We start from the raw sequence: 8,069 nt of genomic DNA on the forward strand, positions 1-8,069 counted from the left end.
AACCTTAAAAACCATCTAGTCCAATCCCCTCATTTTATAGACTCAGGAAACTACGACCCAAGGAAGGGAAGGAAATTTACTCAGGGTCCCATGGGGCAGAGCCCAAACTCAAACTTAGGTCTCCTGCCTCAATATATGACTGTCTTGAGACCATGTTGTGGTTGGGGAGTTGGGACAGTTGTCCACCTCCTACAGGCCAGAGCCCAAGAAGCCTCCAAAACAGTGTCTGAGATAGAGGAGACTAGAGAACCAAATTCTTCAATAGGGCAGAAGCAGCCCTGAACTCCCAGTGACACCTTTGCCGAAACTTCTTTTCTTTCTCTTCTTTTCTCTAATTTCTTCATTTCTCTCCTCCTCTCTTCTTTTCTTTTTCCTATTCCCTTCATCTGTTCCCACAGCATCAACTGTCACCCACCTCTACAAGAATGAATGAATAAATGAATGGATGGATGAATGAATGAAAAAAAATTCATTCAGTATTTAACTATACACTAAGCCCTAAACACTGGGAACAGAATTAGAAAAAAAGGGGAGGGGTGGCTAGGTTGCACAGTGGATAGAGCACCAGCCCTGGCGTCAGGGGTATCTGAGTTCAAATCCGACCTCAGACACTTCATAATTGTCTAGCTGTATGACCTTGGGCAAGTCACTTAACCCCATCACCCTGTAAAACAATAAAATTAAACTAAAAAATATAGTTTAAAAAAGGGGGGGAAACAATTCCTGCCCTCAAAGGGCTTACATTCCCATAAAGAGAGGAGATATATAGAATAAAAGACATCTAGAGAAGTCATATAAAGGGAGACGACATAGAAGACAATGTTCTATGAAGTTACAGGGTTTGCAATTGAAGACAGAGGGCAAATGATGGATGTGCCCTTTCCAGTAGATCCTACTGGGAACCTCAGAGAACAGCTCAAACTAAGGTAAAAAGGTTCTCAGTCAGCATTCAAGTACTCAGGAACAAGGAGGAATATTGGCCGATTGGATAGCCTTCATCTTACCCCAGACAAAATACAGAAAACATAACCCAAGTAGCTCACAGTCAATAGCCTTCTCCTCTCCAGTGACTCCAACCTTCCTCTGCACATCCTATCCAGGTCCCCAGATGCAAAATACTGCCCTGTGTTTGACTTCTCATTGGGTTGTTAGAAAGGCAATTTCCTCTCCCCTCTCTCCCCTCTCTCCCCTACTACGCACACCGACATTATGTAAGGGAGTCCTGTTCTTGTCCCACAATCCACGAAAGCTTCCAGCCTTTTTATTGTACTTTACCTACTTTACTAAGGGCTTCAATCCCCCCCACACAAGGAAAACAAACTGGAAATTTACTAGAGAGGTAAGCCCCTTCTCAGGGAACTTGTTGTCTCAATAATTCATGGTAATAGTGAAAGACAAAGGTCAGGTCTTTTTTTTTCCCATGACCACCTTGTAATTCAGTCAGCTATAGGCCATGAACAAGATCTTCTCCCCAAGAAGTTGGTGCTGCCCAAGATCTCCCTATTCTTATTAAAAATCTGGATTCCTGGGCAGCTAGGTGGTGCAGTGGACAGGGCACCAGCCCTGGAGTCAGAAGTACCTGAGTTCAAATTCGGCCTCAAACACTTAATAATGACCTAGCTGTGTAGCCTTGGACAAACCACTTAACCCCACTGCCTTGCAAAAAAAAAAATCTGGATTCCAGGGTCATCATCTTCTCTCTCCTCAAAAGACCAGTACTGTCCAGAAAATTCTCACTTCTCTCTCTAGAAAGCATGACTACAGAACTCTCCAATTTTATATTTCTTTTGTTTTGTTTTGTTTTTTGTTTTTGCAAGACAGTGGGGTTAAGTGACTTGCTCAAGGTCATAGAACTAGGCAATAATTAAGTGTCTGAGGTGGTATTTGAACTCAGATCCTCCTGACTCCAAGGCCAGTGTTCTATTCACTGCACCACCTAGCTGCTCCCAATTTTATATTTCTAAAGACAAAAATTGGTACAACCCAGGAAAGTTCCCTTCTCTTGACAGAAGATTGGGACTCATAATTCTCCAAGAACTTAGTCAATTTATACAAATATAAGTCTTCTCCCAATTGATAAATGGTCAAAGGATATAAAAAGGTAATTTTAGTCATATAAAAATGTTCTAAATGACTATTGATTAGACAAATGCAAATTTAAATAATCCAGAGGTACCACCCATACCTATCAGGTTGGCAAATATGACAGAAAAGGAAAATAAAATGTTGGGGGATGTGGGAAAATTAGGACATTAATGGATTGTTGGTTGAATTGTGAATTAATCCAACCATTTAAGAGGACAATTTCGACTATGTCCAAAGGGTTGTAAAACTGGACATATATATTCTATGCATACATACCACTCCTAGGTCTGTTTCCCAAAGAAATAAGAAGAGGGGGCAGCTAGGAGGCACAGTGGATAGAGCACTGGGCCTAGAATCAGGAGGACTTGAGTTCACATCTGACCTCAGACACTTAATAAGCTGTGTGACCTTGAGCAAGTCACTTACCCCATTGCCTTACATATATAAAATGAAAAAATAAATTAAAAAGGTCCTATAGGTACAAGAATATTTATATCAGCTCTTGTTTTGGTGGCAAAGAATTGAAAACTGAAGAAATGTCCATCGATTGGGGAATGGCTGAACAAGTTGTAGTATTTGACTGGGACAGAATAGTATTGTGCTAATAGAATTGACAAGCAGGATACTTCCAGAAAAACCTGGAAAGACTTATATGAACTGACGAAAAGTGAAGTGAGCAGAACCAGAAGAGAACAGACAGTAACAGCATCGTCTTCTTCAAAAATGAAGGCTAAACATGACAAGACTATTGTAACAATGGTCAAGTGGGAGTGACTTAACTGTCCTCAGCAATAGTCATCCAAGACTAAGACAATTCGCAGGGGCTTGTGATGAAAAATCCTGCCTACCTCCAGTACAAGAACTGATTGAATCTGAATACAGCTCATTGGGTTTTTGTCTGTTTTTTCTTCAGCGTGACTAATAAATATGTTTTGCATGACTGCACATGTATAATCTATAGCAAATGACTTGCCTCTCAAGGAGGGGACAGGGGAGAAGAGAGGGAGAAAATGTCAAACTTAAAATTAAAAATCAAATGTAAAAATTGCTTTTTTACATGTCATTGGAAAAATAAAATATCAGAATTTTAAAAAGAACTAATATGAGAAACAGTCTTAGTTGCCCTTACCAGATCCTGGCTAGGCTGTTTTTTTGACTCCGTTGTGAAACTAGTGTGATCATCCTCTGATATAAATCTTATTTACTCGTGAAGCCCTCTCAAGAGTATTTTCCCCCAATCACCAGATTTCTTGCCAACAAAATCTTTACCCATTTTTGTTTTCCTCTATTTAAATAGGAACCCTGGTTCTTGCCTCAGGCTTGATCAATAGTTGAGCTGGACAGTGTGAAAAATCCAATGTGCATCCAATTGTCGCCATTGTAACCACCTCAGCTCCATCTGTTTTCTGATGCATGCAAACTGCCTTCTTTTAAATTTGGTATGTCCAAGCTTGGGATCCCTAAATTTACTTTTTAAATATTTTGATCACAGTGGTTCAATCAAATCGAGCTCTTGTAAGACCTAAACTAAATAGAAAATTTGATGTACAAAACTAAAGAGAAATAAAAGGTAAACATCAAAAATGAATTACAAGGGGCTCAGTTGGAAGTGTAAACCCTATGTCCAATGTTGTATTGGTAATTGGGTAGTTCGAGGGAAAGATTGCGGCAGAGCTGAGTAGAATTGGATTCTAAAAAGTAAAATGGTATAGGAAAAGATTAAAATAAAGACTTGTCATCTTACACAAATAAGGTGTGAGAGGGAGGAATTAAATGGGGAAGAAGAACTGGTACTTCTGGAAACCTATTCTCGTTGGGAATTGGGAACAACACATATACACACATAAACATATGTATGTATATATATATATATATATATATATATATATATATATATATATATATGTATGTATAAAAGCCTTTTAAATTCAGAAAGAAATAAGAGGAAGGGATAGTTACCAGGTGAGGGAATTGGATAAGGAAGTATATAGAATGGTGTGCAGACCATTGGGGATGGGGTATAGAAGGGTGTGTAAGGGAAGTATTCTTGGAAGGGCAGGAGGTCAAGGAACAGAAGATCAAAGTAATGAGTAGCAGTGGAGGAGAGGAGTGAAGAGGGGTTGTTGCTTTCAGGAAATGCTATAAAAATGAAAGCTACACACAAACCAAATATATAGATATCTATGAATATGTCTAGCATATATGTATCTATGGGTATATATGTGGGTATATGTGTCTTTATTAAAATATATATTGAGAGAATATATGTGGGTATTTTTATTTGTACATGTGTTAGATATGGATATGGATATGCATGTCTATATCCGTGCTTAATTATAGCGTTGGGGGTGGGGGGGGGGGGAAGTAAACTGCCCAGCAGAGAATAGAAGAAAATCTAGAAGGAAACAAAGAAAAGACAGACAATTTTGAACACCATGTATTATAGAGGCTATCTTGAAATGGCAATTTTATTGCTTTATAGTCTGAATCCTCTCTTATGTTTTGCTGTGTACATGACAATGTTTTATTTTCTTATTTTGTATTTAAGTTAAAAAATTAAATTAAATTAAAAAAAATTGACCTCTTGTCATCCTAGGTATTTTTCCCCCCACATCTAAACACTTTCATATGAGAAGGGCTCCATAGATACTGCTTCCCTACCATGCCCAAAGGGTCTGGAACATCCAGAAAGGAATATCCATTTTAAAAAACCCTGAGTCCTTTACAGATACAAATGTTCATGAATGAGCTAAGAGATTTTCTAGGGTAGTTTTGACCATACAAGATTTTCACCTTAAGTACTGATATGAAATCTTGACTCACTTCCCCTCAGATCCCCCCATCACATACACACATATACCTCTGGATAAGATGCAACACTACTGTAATCCCATCCAACAGTCCATTCCAGTCCCAAGATGCCATTTATCTCAACCTCCCATGACTTGATCTCATTATAAGAAGCTAAGATATTCTCTTGTCTTAGAGACAATTACTTTTAATTATTCTAATTCTGTCCTTTCCAGTTCATAGATCTTTATCTTTTGGAAAATAATAAATAAAAAGAATAAGAGTTGGGCAGCCCTACCCTTGCCCAGAACCAGGATTTTCCTTCATTTCCCCACAACTTTCTAGGTCCTTGAACTGTGTTGTCTTTCCTCGTTAGAATGAAAGCTCCTTGAGGGTAGGAACTGTCTTGCTTGCTGTAATTGGGTTCCTGGTGCTTAGTACAGGACCTGGTCCATTATAAGGGCTTCCCAACTCTAGCTATTATTATTATTATTATTATTGTTCCATCCTGTTATCCCAGGTTTGATCTTCATCTTTTCCCAGCTATAGTTATCCTTTTCCACATAGCAACTTTCCCCATCACAGTTCTGATATATGGTAGGTCAGCATAAGGACTCAGAAATGCTGAAACTATATGTATAGTATTATATAATATCGGCATATTTTAATATCGCAAATATACAAAATTTCTTTTTTCAGTTAAAAAGAGTAAAAAATTAAAGTCTGCAAAAGGAACTTGAAAGCCAGCAGATGACACACAATTTTTATGTAGATTTTCTACGTTGTGAGGGTGGCATGCCACTTTTATCCACCAACCTCAAGTCTTTGGTAGCTTTGATATTCATGACACCATTCTTCTAAGACTGACAAACATCCAGGGTCTCAGCTCCTTGCCCTTGTTTTCTTCTCTACAAACTTGGCTAAACCGATGAATCAGTGGCCTTGTAGGCATGACTACTCTTTCCAGTTGTGGAAATGGCTACCCATCCATACCTGTTCTACTCTTGTCCATGTCTTTCTGTAACAGATTATTAAACACACACTCACTCACTCATACACACACACATATACTAAGACAGAATCAAATTGGATCCATTTCCTTTAAGGACACTTGCCCAAGATGCTTGAGGCCTTCCTTCAGTCCCTTGGTATCATGTTGATAGCAATGGAGCACACAGATTGTCCATCTCATCTCATAGGGCCAGAGTATATTTGGAACCAAAAGGGTCTTTAGAGGTTATCCAAATCAATTCCCTTATTTTACAAATAAGGAAACTGAGGCTTGGGGAGAAGAATGGTCATACATCTAGTAAGCATTACATGTTGTACTTGAATTCAGATCTTATTTATTTTTTTGCGAGGCAAATGGGGTTAAGTGGCTTGCCCAAGGCCACACAGCTAGGTAATTATCAAGTGTCTGAGACCGGATTTGAACCCAGGTATTCCCTACTCCAGGGCCGGTGCTTTATCCACTGTGCCACCTAGCTGCCCCAAATTCAGATCTTATTGACTCTAAGTTCAGCATTGCATGACCTTCCACATATATATATATATGTATATATATATATTTATATGTATATATATATATATATATATATATATTTCTAAAATTCTAAGTTGTACCTCCCATTAACGGGTTCCATAGACAATGCTTCCCTAGCATACCCAAAGGGGCCAGGACATAGAAAAGAAATACCTTGGGCTCTTAAGACAACTCCCCCTTTATCTACTCAGCAGAATCTTATTCTTGAGAGCTTCCCATCCCGCCCTGGGCTGGCTTCCCCTTAGAATTTTCCTCCATAACATGTCACCTATCCTTTTTCTGAATCCTTTGAAATCCATTCACTTGAATTTAGGGCATGTGTCATACTGTATTGGCCTTTTCTCTTGTCAAGAAAAATTCTAAGATAAAGCAGCCACTTCACTCTGACTTTCCTGAGGTTTACACTCTAGCAACATTTTTTTTTCTTTTGGTAAGAACCAAATTGAGAATAGAAGTTCTCATTCATCTCTCCACCTTGGGGGACTGAATTATCATGGAAGCAAAATCACTTAGCAGTTCTGTGTTTGCCAAAGATCTCTAGCAGCCATGTTATTAGAAGTTCCATGTAAAGTTCTACCTGACTTGTGAATGGTTTGCTAGTCTTCATCTGCATCCTCTTTCTGTCCAGGCGACTTACAGTGTCCTTCAATGACGACACCATTATCTGGTCTCAGACACTTAATAATGACCTAGCTGTGTGGCCTTGGGCAACCCACTTAACCCCATTGCCTTGCAAAATCCTAAAAAAATGACAATACCATTTTTGCTTCTCTGGATCTTTGCTCAAATCTTCTCCACCATGTTTCTGCACTCTGATTTCTTCTCATTATATATCTTCTCAAAATACAGTGATATTCCCCTCCTCCTTTCCCTAGCCCTTCATTTTGCATAATGGGTAGCAATCCAGGGTCACATTCTGCTCAAGAGTCCCTTCCCATCAAGTCTCAGTGATACTGCTGAAGAAAGATTTTACTTCCTCTCAGCAAGATCATTAGTTTCCCTTGGTAGGGATAGGGATTGACCCTGTGATTTCTATGGTGCAGGAAACTCCCAGTTAAGGAAATTCCATCTCCCACTGCAGGCAGGTGCTTTTTCTGCCAGGCCCAGAAAGTTGAGTAGAGTACTGAGAAATTAAGTGCTTTGTCCAAGGCATATGGCCAATATGTATCATATGTGAAACTTGTCTTTTTCAACCCATTATACCATCCTCCAACAACAACCACATATATGTATTATGTATGTATGTATGTCTAGGTATATATATATATAAATACCAGTCATATTTGAAGCATTTGTGCATAGGCATCAGACAACATGGATTTTATTTGCTGGTACCTTCCTTGAATTTTGTTTCCTGTGAATTTCTGGTCACTTGCTTCCTATGGTATAACTACTCTATAATATCTCATGGGATGAGAACACATAGGCAGTTTTCTTCCTCTTCCCACTTCAGTTTAAAGCTCTTTTGATTAAATTTACAAGACTCCAGGCATGCCCATTCGGACCAACCCTTGGTAGATGTATCCCATTTCTATCTAAGAGACCATCATTCCTATATTTGGAGCTAGGATCCAAAAATACTTACATGCCATTCTCAGACACCATCTTCCTAAGCAGCTGTTCACATTCCCAATCTGCCTTTCTTTTCTGA

This window comes from Macrotis lagotis, chromosome X (genome assembly GCF_037893015.1).
Source record: "Macrotis lagotis isolate mMagLag1 chromosome X, bilby.v1.9.chrom.fasta, whole genome shotgun sequence".
NCBI lineage: Eukaryota > Metazoa > Chordata > Mammalia > Peramelemorphia > Peramelidae > Macrotis > Macrotis lagotis.